Source organism: Amia ocellicauda, chromosome 6, assembly GCF_036373705.1.
Source record: "Amia ocellicauda isolate fAmiCal2 chromosome 6, fAmiCal2.hap1, whole genome shotgun sequence".
Taxonomy (NCBI): Eukaryota; Metazoa; Chordata; class Actinopteri; order Amiiformes; family Amiidae; genus Amia; species Amia ocellicauda.
In genome coordinates, this window is record NC_089855.1 from 5514367 (window position 1) to 5535677 (window position 21311).

At 41.5% G+C, this 21311-nt stretch overlaps 1 protein-coding gene across 2 annotated transcripts in view; it reads right to left on the reverse strand.

The window, feature by feature from the left end:
* mid1 (midline 1) overlaps positions 1-21311 on the reverse strand; it is a 125297-nt gene that overhangs the window by 72982 nt on the left and 31004 nt on the right. The window contains exon 1 of one of the 2 annotated variants that reach the window (XM_066705910.1): positions 13795-13880. The exons of the other annotated variant lie outside the window; for it this stretch is intronic. The gene's annotated coding sequence lies outside the window, so the exon portion shown is untranslated. Of the gene's footprint in view, positions 1-13794; positions 13881-21311 lie in introns of those variants that run through there. 2 annotated transcript variants of the gene reach the window in all.

The window sequence follows — 21311 nt, forward strand, 5'->3', positions numbered from 1 at the left end:
CTGCTATGTCCACTCTGCGAGAGATGCAGATTGCATTGTTCCTTCTGTGAAAGAAACCCTTCCAAATGAGCCTTTTAAAAACACTCCCATCCTAACATTACAAGCAACAAAGGCTGCGTGGAAGCTGGCCAGCCCTGCAATCAAATCCTCTTGTGAAGCTCTTGTGCGGCGCGTCAGCCTCCGAGCTGCAACTCTTCCTCGTGTTTTCAGATAACCCCCTTCAAAGGAACATGATCTGAACAGCCCTGGGATGAGCTGTAATCATCGACCATGGGCAGGCTGTTCAAAATCCCTGCCAGTTCCCCGCTTCTACACTTATTAGGTTTGTCAGAGTAACAGAATTTGCACAAATGAAATCACCAAAAACCGAGCTTAATAAAGTCTTTCTGCCGGTGGCGCTTCTATGGCTGACTGATTGAATTCATCTGCACATTAACAAGGTATCGGCTGAGGGGATAACAGGCACTGCTTTATTATTTATTGCAAAGCGACCCCAAGGCCTCCAGCTTCTGTGTGAAATTGAAAACATTTAGGATTCCCTCTGATAGGACCGCAGCTAATTTACGGCACTGGCGAGGACTCGGGTGCAGCGGCCCCAGGATCCAATTTACCACTCAGATGTGAGCAGGTATACTTTGGGGAGTAAATTAGGGAAATGAGAGATTTTGCAACAACTCCCGAGCTCTGAACCCCTACACTCGCTTATTGAGCCAAAAGCTGTATGTTGTCAATATATTTCAGGCCACTTACCTGTCAGTTCAGTCTCTCCTGCATAGACTGAGAAGAATGGGCCTATTATCTCACCATAAAGCGTGTTTATCAGCCTGCTTTATTCGGATTGCATTACATACGTCCCTCAACACAGGAGGAAACTGTAAACCAAATATGCGATTATATTGATTTATCTTTCTGTGTTTTAAGAGCAACAAGAATATCAACATGCTCACTTCGGTGTGTGTTTTATTTCGCTTGCCACTGAATGAAACGTATTTGCCGCAGAATGGTTGAAAGGTTCAGGCCTTTTCTAAATCCCAGGCCTCTGAAGTTTCATATAATAAATACAAGCAATGAGGCAGAACTGTGCGATCTTCAGGGTGAGTTCTGTGGCATTAGCTTTCTATGTGTAGCTTCTGTAAGAACACCCCCTGCAGAACATCCATACTGCTCTCAGCTGGTAGTTACTGTCAGTTGACTGTCACATCTTGACAAATTATATATATTTAAATGTTTCTCTGTTCTATTTATATCAAAACTTTTGAAATATATCAGACAGACTTTTTTCCTTCAAGAATATAGGATGACTTATCAGCCATCAGGGATTGCCTGCATCCAGAGCTCGGAATATTGCATTGTGCCTTAAAATTGTCTTTTGATTAAATCTTTAATTACACCTCCTCTCTAGCTTTCCATTCAAGGGTTAAACAACTGGTTGCGTTCTGCCTGTTTTCACCCCTGAATCTCAGACATATAGCACAGCACTCCTCTGGGGAAATTGTCTAAGATCTGATCAGAGTTAATACTGGAAATACTGATACAATGAAGTCTATATGATCTGAGCTCTCCATTGCGTGATGCCAAACATCAGAATTCAACAGCGCGCTCCTCTGAATCAGAACACACGCAAAGTCCAGGCGCTACGGGCAGAGACAGCGAGGCGAGAGAGGCGTTGAATTTGATTGTAATGGGGCAGGAGGCATGTGCCTCAGGGAAGTGGCCAGACCTGGGTCACACAGTGGACGGGACAATTGGAACATTGAAATGCGTTTCTGTTCCAAAGGGAACTGACAAGAAGAGGAACAACACAGTGTACCACAGTGTGAGGTGGAAGCTGTTATAGGATTGTGGTCACATATGCCTGAGGTAATGTATTCAACATATTCCCTCCCATGGTGTACGGCATGAGGTAGAAAGAGTGGGACACTGGGACACAGGCATCTGCAGCTCTGTAATGCAGTCCACAGTTTAATTTCCACGATCTCCTGGGCACGTCTGGATGAGGCATCTGCCGGGATCCCTCTCTCGGGAGGCCAGAGCCAGAACGCAGTGGGAAACGCCACTGATTAAGCCATCCACCACACCTACGCTAATTAGTTTCCACCAGGCTGGACGTGATTGCGCGTGTGAGTCGTCCGCGCCAGCTGAGGTCTAATTAATGCTCCGTCACTCACGAATATAGATCCGAACCCCAGCTCGGGAACGCTCACTCTCATATCTGATTAGAGAAGGACCCAGTGGTCTCATCTGCCCACTTCTCTCCACAAGGTATTAATCCATTGTGAAAAGTAATAAGTGGGGAAAAAAACGAAAGAAAAGCACACCGTGTAAAATATACATCTTTTTTAAATGCTCAAAATGTGCACCGTATTGCAATTGTACATGTTTTCTTTTCAAATCCTTGTGTGTGTGTTTTTTCATGTGTCACATGCTGATGGTGATATGCAAAGTTGTAACCCCTCCCACATCTTCACCCAATGAGGTTTGACTCTAATTTCAAAGGCGCTCCACTATTATCACAGATTTGCTGCCCCCCAAAGGTTTATTTTCCTCTTGATAGAAGCGTTGTGTATAAACCCGGTCCTGTTTGCACTTTTTTGTCTATTGTTTTGCTGTTGTCAAGACCTAGACACATCTAATCTGTACACAAATGCAGACCAGGCAGAACAGATGCCCTGTCATGCATTTCAGCACGTTGGCGATGGTGTTTATATCTGCAAATCTAATTTACTGGAGATCCAACACAGAACAACAACATAACACATCGCTTACACACACTGATTGCCGTGCGCTTCCCAGTCAATAAAGGGAATTAGGAGGCAGAGAGGCTAATATGAACAAGATTAGGGGGGTTTGAACAAAGACGACCTGCAACAGACCCCCCCCCCCCTTGGAAAGCACCATTTAATTGCCGTCAGATTGCATAGGAGGCTTTAAAAATCAATGAGGTGTAAGTATCGTGGACATCTCAACATGACACGATTCTTGTGCCCCAGTGCATGGGGATAATATGAGGCCGGCTTGAAGCTTTGGAGAAATGACTGTGTGTGTCAGATTGGTGTTGTGAAGGGGTTTTAAGTCTCCGTGAAAGGAAGGGACGCTTGCCGGCAGACGTAAGTGGATAAGAGGAGGTCGGTGGACAAGGTTTAGGTGTTTACTAGATCCGTGACAAATTGAATGTATGTTGGAAGGTTACCTATGGGTTTCCCTTTAAATGTGACATTTCCACAGCATCACTGAATTCACTGTGGGGAGAAACGCTTCCAGGAAGCAGTGATAATGCAGGCTAATTGCCTGAAGTGGTGCAAATTAAAAACTATCGTGGAGCCGAGTGTTATTGCCCTTGAATTAATTTAATCAAACGAATTAGAAGGTTTATCATTACCACCATTTACACGATGCCAGACACCCCGGGCATCACAAACAGAACAGCAAAATCACCCAATTAACGGCTGGATCCTGCGAATTAAGGTAGATATTCAAAACAGCAGACTGTTGAAGTGTGCTGAAGTTGATCAGCTGGGCTTACAGGGGCAAGGAAGGCGACGGAATTTGTTGGCACAGAATGACGCTGCCTTTTCGGAGCAGTTTGCAGGCAAAAACTCATCAAACCGTGTTTTAATTGTAACGAATCTAAACGGGTGGTCGTCTCCTGTTTTCACACAGCATATTAAACCGTTTTTCATATTTGTATGTAATATATGAAATGTCCTTATCGTTTTGTAAACACTTAGCACAGCAACACACCCAATTCTGTTTACTGTGTCATTAAATTACCTATTTTGGTATATTTTGAAAAGCCTGCTGTGTTGACCATTGCATATTATCCCCAGAACATCACCAGTACACTTGAGTGCACATACATCTGATTAGATGCCTTTTGTGTTGAGAAGAAACACACTCATGCCAAAGAGCACTTTATACAGAGACCAGGCTTTAACTACAGCTCACAACTTCTGCACTTGGCCTGGATTGTGCGGTTTAATGTCGGCCAAATTCATCATTAATTATTTATGCCAGACAATTGGTCGACAGATTGTCTCCTACAGGCTGCCAGGAGGAGACCACAAAAATGAAGGATGCGCAGGCCCAGCTGGGGAGGAGGTGCAGCCGTCCACACTCGCTAGAGCCGGTTGGGAGGGCATGACATCCGAAAACAGGCACCCGCTGGGCAGAAACATACAGATACCAGTTTCCTGTTCGCGTCATGAAATTGAGGATGATCACCATTAAAATAATCACAAATCTTTCACCCTTGACATGTAAATGCATTATTAAAATACTATAAATAATGCACACGCCTTTCCAGTTATAGCAATGAAAACAATTAACAAAATAAATACACATCCAAGTCAACTGTAGATAGGAATTGCTCCAAAACTGTGCTGAATACTGCAGTGGCTCAGTGATTAAAAACAATACAGAGAAGTGAAGAGCCAGGATGTTGAAGTTTGATTGGCCTGGCCACCTGCTTCACCTGTTACAAACCTCAACGAGCTTGTGTGGGTAATCTTTCACTTATCCCAGTATCCCAGTAAACCCACAACCCCGGACACCCCAGTGCAGAGTCTCTGCCAGGAGCACTCTGCAATCCCACACGCAATGACCGCTGATCTCATTCACATGTGTATAAACACGCTGCTGCACAATGAAAGAACGCAGCACCACAGAGTATGAACCCAACGTGTCTTTTACTTACGCTTTGATTAGTTCCAGCAGGAACAGGTGCTCTTTCCAAAAGACTTGACTTGACTGAACTGAGCTGAGACAGGAGTTGTTTAAACTTGTGACACTGCATACAAATCAATGCATTTCTAAAATACTGCATATAACAGAAAAGCAAATGAAATTAAATGTGTAAACTGAGCAATTTGATATCAAAGAGATCAAATGAGTTGCGTGCCTGATGTATAGTCTGCTCATGAATATCAGCAGATCTCTGCCCTGTATGTCATCAATTAAACGATGCATCCGACAAAAACACTCCTATCCGTGAATTTTATGAATAAATCACAAAGAACTTTATGTGATGAAAGATGAAAAGTTCTTGCCTTTCTTCCTGTCTAATCTCTAATGGGGGATGAAGGGGCTAGATAATAATAACAATAATAAATTAATACCAAGGACATATTCATGTTTTTTCTAATCTTGTGCAGGATTAAATCAAAACTTTGACCCACCCGCTAATAGCAAACTATAAAGCTGTACATCATAGCGGTTACATTTCTGATTCTGAGAAAGTAGCATCTAACTAAAAATGAAGCCACAACTGAGTACAGTTCTGTAGATTTCTGTAGATTTCAAAGTTTTGATTTAATTCGGACCCTTGTCTTTTTTCCCCTCTCTTAGCTCCTTTCCCTGTGGTACAGTGGACATTGTAATTAGGATGAAAATGAAATGAACTCCTTCCTTAAGATGCAGCGAAATCCAGACGGAAGAAGGAAGGTAGAAGGAAGCTTTCAGCTGAAAATGAGGAACAATATGAGGGATTTTCCATTGACAGCCAATTTAAATGGAAAGATTTTGATTCAGCAATATAATTCAACCGTTTCTCCATTCTGTAAAAAATTTGCTTTTACTGTAATATTATCAGTGTGGCGATTGCTACTGGAAAAAAAATGTTCTTTCAATATTAGGGGATACAAATGACTGATACTGATAGATGGAATGTACTCTTAGGTATGCATTTAAGTACTGTGCTTTTATTTATTGACTATTAGATGTTTTCAAAAATAAAATAAGTCACATGGTGATACATATTCATGATCCATCTCAGTGTGAGAAACGCAAGCTGTGAGGCGGAAGGGATGGGAAGAAAAAAACCTTCCTTCATCTCATTTGTTATAATGAATTTTGGTTTGTTTGCTGAAACTGATTCAAAATGCAGAAAGATTAATTTTCAGGTCCATTAAGAGGTAGGCAGCACTGACATGATTTAATATGTCAAGCGTGGTGCGAGGTATTATTAGATGCAGTGTGCAATAGATGGTTCCTCTCACCAGATACAATAAACACTAACTATTTCCGTCAGCGCATCCGCCCACAGTTCAAAACACAGATCAACAAACTCATACATTTTCAGGATCTGGAAGTAATGCATTCCGGCTTTTACAGTAAACGTACATTTGCACATTGAAAATACAGTACATTAGGAATAAATAAATAAATATTAATACAAAAATGAAAAATGGGCAGGAAATTGCTTTTCTATTTTAATTTGCTGTAGGCAGGGAATTCTTATGTAGCTCTGTGTAATTTAACTGACTCTCTATACACCCCTACCGAAATAATTTCCTTTGTGAAATACATAGAGGAGGCATGTTTAACTTGCTGTACTGCTGGTGAAAACAATCTCCTTGTGGGTTTTTCTCACAATTAACCGTTGTGAACATCTAGACTTCAGTCTACGATCGCAAGAGTCATGGCAAACCACCCTTCAGTAATTTATGGTAACGCATAAGCAAGCGCGTTTATTTTTTCTGTAGGACTGCTAAGTTATTGCCATAACTCTCTGTAGACTTTTCTGTGACAGCTTATTAGAGTTAAACAACGGGCATCTGTGCTAATATATCACTCTTCCATTACAAACTAATTTCCGCTGAACATTAAACACGGTGTTGCAATGAGGTTTCCATACCCAGTAATCCGATGCATTGGGGGAAACTGATTCTGTTGCTTGACTTGATTTTGCATGAGCACGCATGGGTGGGTAATAAGAGTTCAGACGTGTGCTTTTCGCGCACCAGATGAATAATATGAAGCTACTATATTTGTCTCATTGTTTGGAAGGGATATTGGTGCACATGAAATGTTTTGTAACAGACTTACACATCAATAACTCTCTTTAATGCAATGTCAAAGGAACTTTTATACTCCTCAAATGATGGTGAGTTTAACAATGAAAGAAGAAAATAAATAATGCCCTTAAATAATGTTTACAGCTGTGACAAATACAATGCATTGCTGCTCTCCCATGTGATGGTCAGCCCACAGCTATTTCTTTCCTGTTCCCAAAGTACCAATAATTCACACCTTCTCTTTTCAAATATATTAAAACCGCTTCACAATCTCAAAATGGCTCAACACGTTCCCTAGTCACATACACCCCCAATGCTGAGAAATATGTTTCACTCTTGTTATATCATGCAGCTGGAGGTTGAGGTATTGGCGGATGTGGATAGTTCACAAGATAACAACATTTGAAGACACTTGTTTGTTTCTGATCGCTGCGTTTTATCCCTACCCTCCTTCTCCACATTTTCTAATAATATTCTAATCTCTAAGAGATTGAATCTGTGACACAAAAACACTCTCTAGTCCTCCGATAGAGCAGTGGAGATGGATCCCTTAAATAAATTGTTTCTTAGTATGATATTGTACATCCCCCCTCCACCACCACACACACAATCAATAAAATAACTTACACCCCTGTATCTGTACAGAAAGAAGTGACCTTCTTTGCTAAACCTTTTTAAAGTTTCTCTCACACTAGTTTCAGCCAGTCCGTCATCAGTTTGTTGTATTACAGGAGAACACCTCAACTAGCCTTTAGACTGGAACAGAAACCCATTGTCCCCATTGACTGACACCAACTGCATGACAAACAACACCTCTGCAAATTACACTCAACCGCAAATTCATTTTGAAAACACTGATGTCACGATTCATCTGGTTTGCCCGTTTTAATAACCTGTGCTGTGGAGCATCTGACGTTGCGTTGTAAATGGGAGTTTGCTCTCGATTGACTTGTCCAGTTAAACAAAGGAAGACAAAGCAAGTTGATTACAGTCACATGCAAACCTCAATCAATAATGCATCTCCAGACTGAACAGAAACACTCGGCTCCTGGCAGTGTCTCTCAGTCAAAATGCACCGGCACTAAGAGGGGGTTTTCACTCTGTAATTTCCCTCTGTTCAAATAATTGGTAGATACAAAACAATATCGCTTTATTGTTACCAGAAGGTCTTCTTTATAGAGTACATCTGAGACATGCATACATTGGAAAAAACATAAACAGTCATCTATATTCTTATGAAATATTTCCAACTCTAATGGCATTCAGTTGAATTTAAATGGCTTTCTTTGCTGCATTTCTATTATTAATCTAATAAATAAGTCATATATCTTTATCTGTCAAGTAAAAGGAACATGTCAGCCTATTTTATAACCAAGCTTCACTGACCCTAAAGTCCTTGGATATGATAAAGCCATAAAACATAAATGCATTCAGTCTCCTCAAGCAGAGGGAAAAAGCTATCATTTGTCAGAAGCCAGAAGGCTTTATACTGCAGAAATACAACATGTTAACCAAAACGATCATCTCAAAAGCACTGCTCTGATGAATAATATTGACTCTGATGGCAACAAGATCACAAACAAATCAAGGAAAAAATCTAATCTGAATAATCTGAGCAATATTTTGATTTGGAAACTCATTTGGGATGCCTACATTGCCGGTTTCACCTAACTCTGTGTCTGTGGAAAGTGAAACTTGACATGTCATGAAAAGTTTGCAAACTCTCGAAAGGAGAGTGCAAATAACATGCATGAAAGAGTGCTCTATCACATCTGTGCGCCAAAGCAAACAGCTGCTTCAAACAAACACTTCTCAGATAAACAAAGAATGATATCATACTTATCCCTGCTCTTCCTTTTCAACCAACTTACATCCAGCAAACTCACGACCAATACGACCAGGTTCCCAGCCCAGCATAGTAAACAAGCCCCCTTTTTTCCAGAGACGGACAGCTGTGTCAATGAGACACAATAGTTGTAACAACAGGACCAGCTGACTTCCTTTCACACAAGCTGAAACAATGGGATAAAAATCTATTCCACCAAGGTACAATGCATGCACACAGAACTCACCAGCTTCTGATGAACGGCACGAGGGAAAACGAGTGCAGCTCCGAGATGCCTTCAGGAAAGTGCAGCGACTGAGAGAGTCTCCTTTAAGTCTCAGCTAAAAGCCTTGTATATAGTTTCTGTTTGGCTCCTTCTGTTACATTCTCCTCACACAGACAGGCAAGTTTCCTAATCCTTCTCACTGGAGAAAGAGCACAGTCCAAATGACTCCAGCAGACAGAGACCTCTTGGGCTTTATTTTGGTGTGTGTTTTTTTTCTTCCTTAGCTGGCACTGGAGCACTACTGCACATGGGTCCCCAGAGAGACCGGGTAAACAATATCCCTGCACCGCTGCGCAGCCGTCAGTCACCCCCGGTGGACAAATGTTACATCTCTGCTGCCAGAGAGACACCACTGATTGGTAATTAAGGAGAGAACGATGCCCTGCATTAGGAAGGAGATGAAATGATCGAGTGCTTGTATGGGAGGCAGCTGAGCAGGAGCCATGTGCATTGTTGGTGCTGTGTCTCTGTTTAAATGCGTGCACGCCGTGTGGATGAATATGAAAATAGATAGATAGTTAGATTGATAGTGCTTGAAAATGGTTACATACTGGCAAGATCAAATATGCGAGCCTTTGTCTTGAAATAGACGCACGCTCAACCTATCAACTATCCGGATACAAAGCAGTGGCAATGGAAATAATTTGGTTCAGAACGTTGACACAGAGAGGAAAGTAACATTTTCTTATAATTAAATTGATAGGGAACTTGCTTTAGCTGAGACAAAGCATCACGAAACAAAAAAAACGAGGCCCGCGATATCAATAAATCCTGGCTCTTCTACACAGTGGAAATGTCAAACCCCAGCAAAAAACAAGAAGAGAAATGAAAAACTGCTATGGGAACTAAATGAGATATTTCCAGACTCGAGTTTAATTCACCAGAACGTCAGAGTGTGTTGAAAAATACATCAAGCTGTCGCAATAAAAGTGACTGATAACAGGCGTGATAGATTGCTGAAACTTATTTTAACCGCTGACATTACTCGCGGCAACACGAGTTCAAACCTGATACCCTGTTGTGTTTTAATGGTTTCAACGGCACCTTGCAAAATAGTGCACTCGATCTAAGCAGTATGCATTTAAATATAGAGATAAAATTCAAGAAATATGAGAATGCATGCACTTGCCTTTATGTGCATTTTTAGGGATTTTAATATTTGGTTCAAAGCTTCATGCACCTTACATTCCCGCTGTTGCTATGGTTCAGTGCCACAGCTCCTCAGCTGCGCTTGGCACTTAAACCAAATGAGCACTTTAATCTATTCAGCCCAAGTCTTCCAGATTTCAAATAAAAGATTGCTTGTCTCTTAGTTTGGCTCCCTTGCTGGCTGCTTTTCCTGGCTCTCCCCCCGCTCTCGCTCTTGCTCTCTCGCTCTCTCACTCTCTCTCTCTCTCTCTCTCTCTCTCTCTCTCTCTCAGTGGTGCTTCAGGACGGAACGGCCGGGTCTGAAGAGAAACCAGTTTGTTTACAAAGGCATTTCTGCACAGGGCCATTCAGCCTAAGAAGGGCCACTTCTGTCGCCACTGACCCGAACGGAGCAACGAACTCTCTAGCATGACGAAATGGGGCCCCCGGTGGACCTTCTGAAGTAGATGGAAACATTAGCAACTCTGGAGTGTCCCTCAAGAAACCTACCCTATAGAAAGCATGCAAAATCACCACTCAGCCCTCTTCGTCCACTGCGATCCCCGTAGCGCAAGCAATAAGAGCTAGTCTTCTCAAAATGCAACTCTCTGCTCTGAGAGGGTCGCCGATTAACACGTTTTACCGATAGCTCTGCACAGCCGGATCAGAGCCAGCGCATCGCACTTTTTCTGCTTCAAAAACTGCCAAAGGAGACAAATTGCTGTATTGTTTTCTGTAATGCTACTGTAGCCGGCGTTATTGTTAATTGTCAGCCTCTCTCCTAATTTTCATCCCTGCTGTCATGGTACAATGAAATGGCCTGCTTTGACTCTGGTGACTTTTTTTTAAAGTCATAAGCCTGGTGTAATCACAGAACAGCATTATGCGATCATATGAGCTATTATGGCTGGTATCGGATCTTATGCAAATTATCGTATGTCAGCTGTTAGTAAGCTAATTATAATTTGCCTGCGTTTATGCCGGCAAGTCTCAGCTTTCAAGTAGACATTATCAAAATATTTATTAACGATAATGAATGCGCCCTGCGATGCATTATTCAGTTCAAGTATGGCTCCATAAGGTTTGAAGGTCATTAAATTGTCAGATAAAGTCAGATAGATCATTTCAGAAATACCCTTGAAGGGGGAGTACAGATCTCTAGCGGATTTCAAGAGTTGCCTGAATAGAAAATAATAGGAATGCATAGAAAACTGAAAAGTTAAACAGATTCAATAGAACTGTTTTTATTTATGTAACTGTACTGATATACGGCTGTTTTTAATTTCTGTCAGTGACTCATTAAGCACATACATGCACCACATCAGCTCCCAATCCAGCCGTGTGTGTTAATTGTTTACTGAATTTACGTCAGAAGCGCTTTTTTAGTTCCTTCTAAGTACGTTTTTCTGGCTGAGCAAATGAAATGAGGCATCGAAGACAGCAGTGTGTGAAGAGATGACTGGTCTGATTCGGCAGGCCTCTCTCTCAATAAAGCAAGCAGTGACTAACATGGGACTCCTGACCCCAGGGGCCAGGGGCCACGCCTGCTGTGTTGAATGAACCGACAGGATGCTGCTGTTTCTGTCAGGGCAGGAATTCCCCACATTGCTCAGCCGAGTTCAACGCAAAGGAGTGCTGCACAAAGCTAAAGCCAGGGATGATTAGGAACATATTCAAAGACATCTCAGAATAAAACAACTGCTCAGATATGTAAACTAGGGGAAAACTTTAAAAGTGGTCAATTTTATTTGATAGCTGTTTAGTGTTAATTTCCTTATTTGGTATCTTAAATAAAAAATCAACCTTTAACCCAAACCACTTTGTCAATAAAGAGTCACAAAATATCAGCTCTTGCTAACTATTGTGACTAATACATCGTCCAATACAAAACATGCTGGAACATGCCCGATCATGTCAATTCTTGCATAGGTTAATTACTTTGACAAAACAATAACACTCCAGTGAAAACATTAATTGCCATAAAGATTAATAGCCTGACATTCACCAAAGCTATGCTTCCCCGCATCCAGATTAAGACCCTTCACATGCACTGCCTAATCAATTAGAACATCAGCTTTTTCACAACACTAAAACAATATGATGCATCTTAAACTTATAACAGAAATTCAGTTCAAGATGAGTCAGGGTTTCATCATGGTCCAGTAAGTCAGCCGAACCTCAATATCCACTCCATGAAAATGTACTCAGCAGCCCCCCACTACATTTCCTTTGGCACGATCACGTCATGTAAAAGAACATTCCCAGAGACGACCTTTTCTATCCTGGGTTCACCCTCAATAAGAAATATTACCAACCACATATTTCATCATCAAATAGGCTATGTATTTTAACACCCATTAAGCCTTTAATTGCTTTCTTGAAAAGGTCCACTGAGCCCAAAATGTCCATGCTCTCCTTCCCAAACTCCTCTGCTCAGTGTCTGATTGGGTTTCTACCAGTTACAACAATTATAATGTAGGTTAGGATTGGACTATTCTCCTCGATTCCTCGGTTACAAAGGAATATAGTTGGCTTCTCCACAAGAATATCCCAGCACAGTTATCCTTCAAGCCCAATGCAGTGAGTTTCTAGACAGTCTGAAATACAACAGAGCAAAACAATCACAGCGCTGTCAGTGGAAACTTTTTGTTTCTCTCTCCCTCCGTTTTAGTTGAACCCCTGCATTTACAAGCTGTGGCTGGGAAACTGTCTCCACTTCACACACATGAAATTCAAGCTTTTTCAAAATCAGCGCTGAGTCACTGGGCTGAACTCAAAAGCCCTGCAAAAGCGATTTCGATTTTACTCTAAAGGAAAAGGCTTCGGCGTGACAATAAGGCGGCGTGCGTGGCTCGCCAAACTTCACTCAATCTTAAAGCAAAACATACCGATGTCGGTGTATGGAAAAACAGCTGGTGGCATCGCCCCCTGTCCTTCGTGGTCTGAGAGGGAGTGTCTGTACGGGCCAGTGACTTTAATGTCTTCTATAGTGTTGCTCTACCAACACCCACTTAAACAAATAATGCACTGCAGCAGTCCATTGCATTGAAACCCTTGACATTTGAATGTTGTAGCCAAGTAAAACCAGTTCTGTCTTGTTCTGAAACTAGACAATCTGGCTGAATAGAGTAATACACACACACACACACACACATAACCCTGTGATGAAATACGTGGAGGACTCATGGGCCGCAGAGAGTGCTTGATGCTTCGCTGACCTGTAACATTCAATATTTATGAGCCCAATAGGGAGATAACCATACAAGCCGATACAGAACATCACAATATATTACATGTACAATCTAACAAAGAACAAGAACATTAGAAACCAAATAAACATTTCAATTAGGCGTACCAAACTGGGAATATTCACTGCAAAAAGTCTTAGCGTTTCAAGAGCAACACAAAGACTAGAATTGTGCATTATTGTACATCTCTGTATCAACCAGCAACACATAACAGATCTAAACACTCACAAGACTTAGGGATTTTAGTTTCAATAAGATGTTCCATGTCCATATTTTAGAACAATTTAATTTAACCGTGTACTTTAAAAACAATTGTAACCTAAACTGAACATAAAATGTTAATTTAAATACATATTTCAGTGACATTGTATTGAGAGAGGCTGTGCTTCTTGTGTGGAGCACTTGTGAAGAGTTGCAAACACACAACCCCCTGTAATCCCATTGCAGAAAGCAGGCAATACCACAACTCAGAAACAACACCAGTGAAGGACCCCCTCCTATACATGCAACACTCACTGAACAGGTGCCGAAGTGCAGGCAGTGTAGACGAAAGCATGCCACCAGGAAGAGAGAGCTGCTGTACCTCCTTGAAGATAACGGACCCACCACGTATCGCAGGAACGCGTGCATCCAACACTGACTGCAAACAAAACATCAGCACCTAGTCTGGCGGACACCTCCCCCTTCCCCTCCCCCGCCAAGTCCCCGCCGCGTACTCAGACCGGCGCCGCGCGAGTTCAAGTGTGTTATTTCATGGCTGCTGCTCCCATTACTGCAAAACGTTCTCGCCGAGCAGAGGCGCCACTCCCTGTCCCCCCCACCTAAAACAAAGAGGCACAAACAGATAGACAGAAGAGCGCGTGGACCTCGAGGGGACGCGGTGATGGATCACTCCCAATAACTGAGCTTTACACGCAGCTGGGGCACATTTGACGGGCTTCGCTGCACCACTGCATCCCATTTGTAAGCCCATCAAAAAGCGATACAGAGCCCTGGACTCACTCCTTCCCCCTCTGTGGCGATGAAAGGGCGGAGGGGAAAGAAGGGATAAAGAAAGCCAAGTCTGCATGAACCTACACATGTGATCGATGTCTTCTTTGCATTTGTTTTATAGGCTAAGTGTGCGAGATCTGCGTCTCTGAGGCGCCACGTGTTCACTCGGGCAAATTCGTTTGAAAGTGCTGAGGAGGAGCCGGAGTTTTTCGGGTTTTTGTTTCCCTGCTAGATCACATTTTAATGGACTGAGAGCATTACTGCAGATGGAATTCTTCCTAAATGACTAAACAAGACTCAATGATAACAACTGAAAATGTGTTTAATTAGCAGAGTCCGAAATATGGTGATATTATTATTATTATTGTTGTTGTTGTTGTTGTTATTTTGACCAGCAAAGACCCAAACTAATTGGAAAATGAATTGATGAATGGGCATTGCTCTTTGGATAACTGGCTGATGAAATCAATACAATGTGTTCCTAGCCAGCCCTGATGTAAGTGTTAATTATCCTCCAGGCTGGAAGGAGAAAAAATAAACCAGCAATACGTCTGTCCATATTAATCTTCATTACAATCTACTGGGGCGTGCGCTGTGCTACCCGAGCTCCGCAGAGCGCCAGATGGCCGGGTGAAAGTCAGCTGATTGTGCGCTGACAATTACAGTGGCGCACATGACATAATTATATACATATATAAATATGTCAAGCCCAAGGGGTACGCTTGACATTAGGAGGAAGAGTTCAATATGATCGTGGATGTGGAGAGATAGGGATTTGAAATAATCCATCATCTAAAGAACAGATTTATCTTATTAAAACATGAAGCACTCTGAGTGATTAGCATTACCATTTTAAGCCTTACTTTAATTCCTTGCTGGTTATTTTTATGCATCATATTTAATTTGCTCGGTTCCTATATCTATAAGACATGACCCAGGCCAAGTCAAATACCCTGAACGAAAACTGGTTGTGATAGAATGAGATGAAGTGATGTGTATACCAACTACTGACTTAACTGTGCTCAGTGTGTTCCTGTGGCCCATAAACCCTTTCTCCCAAGGACTGACGACGCTTGAATTACAGTGGTCTAGTTGTTTCACTGAATTCAGGACAGATGTTTTGTTTGACAGACCACATGTCCCTACCTTCAGGAAAAGCTCAACCTGTTTCCATTCACAAGAATATGATTTCACTCATCGCATCAGAAATAAACAGGCAGCGACCACAGAGAGATACTGGATTCAACTCCTTAATTTTAGAGAGAAAAAATCTCTGGGGTGTTTCTGTTCCAGGCATTTCAAAACAAACTACTGCACAGCCTTGTGGATCAGAATTAACTCACCTGATTAACTCCCTTTCATAAGACAGCCCAATCATGAATAAAAAAGCAACCCTCACTACACTACAAAGCTGCCAGGGGTGATGTAGTTCCTCGCCAGACTGTTAGAATGGCTGAATCAGGAATACTAGCACCTTTAACACTTCCCTCGGTACGGCCACTTCATTACAGAATAAAGCCGTAGTTTACACGGGCTCTTTCGGCTGCTGATATAATGTGTATATTTATCTCATCGGGGACACTAGTTATGAATTCAGGTATTATAAGCCACATGGCATCGCTGTGCCTGCCTTCCTGTTCACAGCCGCACGTGGAACAGAGAGGCTTTTAAGATCAGAACGAGAGCGTGTTCAAACCCCTGCTGACGACGAATTGCAATTTTAATTAGCTAAGAAATGTCACCAACACGATCTCCCCAGCGTCTTCCGATGAAGGAGAAGGTGGGCTACACAGCTGAATTACTGTTTTATGTCTCCGATAGGGAACCGGTTTTAAATGATAATGAATGCAGCTGGAAATAACATAAATACATACTTTTTTTTGGTTTTGTTAAGAGACGCATTTACTTTACTGTGCCAGTGTTATGGGATGGAAGTGTGTCTCTAAATCGCTGTTTTATAGTGCGTTTCCACTGATTGACATTTGGGAAATGTTGGTGTGTTAATCTAGCCAGCTTTGAAATAAAGTACATCAATAAATTCTATGGAAAAATCATACGATATGACCCCTGCTTCTCTGGAGTTGAGTTCACAGCCTAATATTCAATAGAGAGAGTGCAGAATTGTTTTACACAGATACAAGCAACATTATAAAACATATATTAGGAGACTGATTGATCAATTAATATTGTGGCATACACAGTACATATGCAAATCATGTCTATATATAAATTGATATTGTTTTGTCCTCTACAACACTGAAGCAACACTGTATTTTGCATACCGTAGCTTGCAATGGAGTTTTACTGAATACATTTATCTGATAATATGCAGTAGTACTTCAGTAGAACTGGGTCTAACATATTTGCCAATGCTGTGTGGACCACATTCATAAATCTTTTAACACCTAATGAGGAAAAAAGGCCAACAACACAAAGACATTGTGTAGTGTCACATTAATCTTTAATGGCGGTCCTCATCTATAGAGTTAACAAAGGCACATTCAATTGTTATTTTTTTCATTTGGTACCACTGCGTGTTTCATCTTTCATAAAAGGGGTGGTGCATTTAAAACAACATAAATGTTTTATCAATATGGGCCTGAATGTCTTTCCCATTATATACTTATGTTTCCCCCCATAGGTTACAAAAATACTGATATAAAACGTCATGAAGGCTAGAGATTGTCATAATGTATGCCTTTTCATTATTAAAGTCCAATTTCTCCTGTTTCCCCCCATTTTAATTTGAAATACTATCAAGGACGATTAGGGTTCAGGAACAGGCAAAGTAATATCTTAAAGAGTAGGAAATTGTAGTTCACTCACTAGCTATAAATACTATTTATCCCGCTGAAACAAATACCAGACTTTCACAGCATTTACAACGAACCCAACACCAGTCATAGGAACTGGAATTTGGCGACCGAACAGACGCCGTCACTGCGATGTTTTGGATGGATGTGGCTCTGCTGACAGAAGAACATTGTGTACGTGATATAATCAGGTGTCTGCATCACACTGACAGCACAGTCGAACCATAGCAATCCGCGTTACAGATAGAGAGTGGATCCATTCCAGGAGAACGGGCAGGAATTCAGTTCTAGGGAGTGAATGATGATGTTTAAAAATACTAAAATACATTTAACAGTCTAAACAATTAAGTACAAGACATGATTCACTCTAAAAACTGGGCTACAGCTGCATAAACTTAAACAGTTTTGTGTGTGCACACATTCACTTAAATACATACTGATAATGTATTATCCCTGGTTTTATTTTCATAGTAGATTATTGTCAGCCGATACAATTATCAGTAAACACAGGTTAGGATGTGCTCTGTTTGATTATGTATCAGCGATATGACTGGCAGCACAATGAATCGTCACATCTGCTCCTGTATAACATACCATCACTGGTGCTTTGAGAGACACAAGCTGTTCTCATTAGTAAGATCCTTTTATATGAATGGCCCGCGGACCACTTCAATAGTCATGTCCCTGTGGACCATCGAGAGAATAAAGGACAAAACAACACAAATCTCAGCAGCGCAATGCAAGGCCTACCGGTGCAGCTATCCGAGGGAGTGTTAAATGAATTGCTCCTTATCTGCTTTGATGTATTATCACAACAATTCATATAGAAGAATCAGAAATGATCAAAGGTGAAGAAACAATGTAACTAAGAAAGGCTGATAAGTTAAAGGCGCTTTATTTGAATAATCACTTCAGATGTGGGCAGAATAATACATTTTTTCCCTTATTAGAATTGGGCTACAGTATTCAGAGAGGTCTTCCTTTGCAAAAAGACGTTTCAAACTTAAAAACAGGTTAAACAGAATACGAAACCTTGAAGACTGAAACTCTAGAACAAAATCTACTCGTTTAATAAAACATTTGGATGCTCTGGGTTAACAAAAATGCCAGGAATTTCAATTTATATCTTAGGCACATGTGGGCAAGTGGAAAAAGAGGTCAAGACATATAACTTAGTGTAAAGGAGAGACAGACTGATAGATATACCAGACCTTGTTTCAAGTCCCCAAGAAGATTTCTGCACCACACAGAGCAAATCCAGATTTAATTCCCTTATCTCCTGAAGGAGTAAAGGATAAGTCCCCCGAGTTGAGCGTCGGGGGGCCTGTCAACACCTTGAGCCGGGTTCTGGAGCCGATCCGTGCATGAAAGCAACGGTGCAGGAATATCACATCTCATTGAAATTGCTGGTGTATCCGTGCACAGCGTATGTGCGTGTCCAAATGGAAACCATCTGCATGCCGTGCCGAATTAAAAGATGCTGTGTGACTGTCCAAGAGAGCATGCTTCCCTTATTAATATGTATCCCCTTCGTAGCAAAGCGCATTTTACAGCATAAATGCTGTACATAGCAGGTCTCTTGATTTCAAAGTTGCAGGTAATCGGGTCTTTCTTGCGTTTAAAGTCGATGACTCCCTGGATGAGCTGTCTTGATTCCAACAGACCTAAATGACCTTATGTCTTTTGGACGGAGTAAAAGAGGAAATTACCTGCCACAAAAGTATCTACGTCTGCTTCTGGTTTGCAGCTCCCCTCAACACCGATTCTCCTGCACAGCTGGGCTTGCAAAAACTGCAGATCCTATATTAGCCAAGTGTTGCTGCTCTGTGGTTTAGGCAAGGCTCAATTAATCCAGCCATTTACACGAATACAAAACCAACCTGATAAAGTGTTAATCTCTCTCTGTCTCTCATACTGAACCTCAGATTCATTTTATATTCTAACCCACAACATGGTTTCCCAGATGTTTTGGCCTCCCCTTTGTTCTCATCCACACAGCTATATTAATTTATTATAATTAAATTCAGCCCTGTAGCGTCTCACCTGCACATCACAACACAGCACTGGCTAGAAACAGACTCACACACTTTAGCCAGAGATCCCCATTGTTGTCGGACAGCAACACAACAGACATTTGCTACTTGGTTCCTCTGCTATGCTGAAAAGTCATGGCGAAATATTATCATGCAGCTGCAGTCGGTTGTTTCCCTCGACGTTATTTTTTCCTGGTATGGGATCAATTTCCCTATCAGCTCACAGGCATTTAGGCTAGAGAAGCAGCAATCACATTAAAGCTCAAAGCTCATGTGCCCCAGATACTGCCAGGCGAAAAAACACAGAGGGAAGCAGCACAATAGTCTGAGGACAATTAAGCTAATGAAGGAAACTAAACAAAACAAGACGACATTCTCATTTTCATAAACATTAGCTTCCAATACTTCACTCAGAAATTCATATTTTAAACTGTACTGTATAACAATGTGACTCTTGTCAATACTACAATCTTTTGTTTAGCTTTTTTGTATTGTTCTTTGTCTTCCACATTACAAGAAGGGGATTTTTTCTCTTTTTACTAAGGTATAGTGTTCAAAGTGCCGGTGAAAGGCTTTGGCAAGGCCTTCCAGTGACTCTCAGTGTAAGAAATCACCTGGCAGCTGCCCAGCACCGTCTAGCCCGAGTCCCGTAACACTGTGTCACAGGGGATGGGAGGATTTAGCTTAATTCCCATAATCAACCAAGAGATCGTCTATCAGCCGACTCAAAACTGCCAGGTGTCCATTTGCAACACACCCTGTTTCATTTCGTTTCGTTCCAGTTTCGTTGATGACCATGGCTTGATTTTACCGCCCCTTCTGAGCTGGGAGGTGTGAATGTTTTGGGAATCAACCGCCTGGGCAGTCCAGACCCCTACAAAGTGATTACTGAGATGGGATTGTCATTCTTTATTGATGCCACAAAAACACGCCCTCTTAGCATGGGAAAATAATAAGAAACCAAAAGATATTATGGAGCCAGACAACAAGGCTTGGAAGCTATGGACCACACAATATTTCGAACCCAAAAGCATGTATTTTTCTGAACACAACAGCCATTATTGCTCCAAGTTATTGTGCAATGATGACTATATGTAGCATGATTAAAACAAAACAACAAAAAACACTGGCATCACAAAAGTGCCTTTATTTCATTTTCAGCTGGTTTTTGAAGGGACATTAAAGGCTTTACAGAGAGAAAGCCGAATACCTCATTAAACAAGAAGAAACAATTAGACAATGGAATTTGCAGCCCTGGTTCAAATTATATCACAGCTGAACTGAATCCAAATTATAAAACAGCACCAGCAGTCCTGAGGGCGGTCAAGACAGACTAATCCTTACTTCAAAACCGGTGTTCGACTGGCCTTGCAATTGGAAAATAAACAGATGTATTTTTTTAATACATTCAAACTGATCATATAAAACATGCTCTAAGTGTCTTGTCGTACACGTAAGCGGTAGTGTGGAATATTGAACAATGTCAAAGTGGGCATTAAAAAGGGAGGCAGATTAAAGAAGAAACCCTTCAAATAGCATGAAATGAACTTGTTTTCCTTGCCAACCTTATTGTGTCATTGTGTTGGAACAATACGAACCATATGAGCAACCTATTGTCCAGTAACTTTTCCCGTCAGAACTCGATCGCTTGTACTGTACCTTCCACATGCCCTGCGAATCCTAAAACCTGCCCTGGGCTTTATCCCTCATTTATCTTTTTACTTTTGTTGGGTGTTTTTCTGATTTAGATCCTCAGCTGAACCCGTTTCTTCTGTGAACAAAGCTATGCCTATCACGACGAATCCCCTAATCTCTTCAAGCGCGATTATCAACGGCAACATTAGCCGTGCTCAGTATTCATGAGAAGAAAGTAGAAGGCATGGTGGCAGAGAAGATAAGGCGTTCCTTGCCTCAATTCCTGGATTCAATCTGGTGACATTAAACTGTGCATAAAGCATTAGCACACAGATGCCAGGTATTTTTGCCTCGTTTAGATGTAAAACAATAATCAGTTAACAAACTAGCAATCGGCTACAGCTTTAGGTGGAAGACGTTCGATCAGAATTTACTCATGTATTTTCCAGCCAAAGAATAGATAAATAAATAATAATAAGTACAGTAGAGAGTGGAGAACTGACCTGTGATCTAAAGTCAGGGTGGTGGAAATTGCAAAATTTAGATTTCACACAAGAGA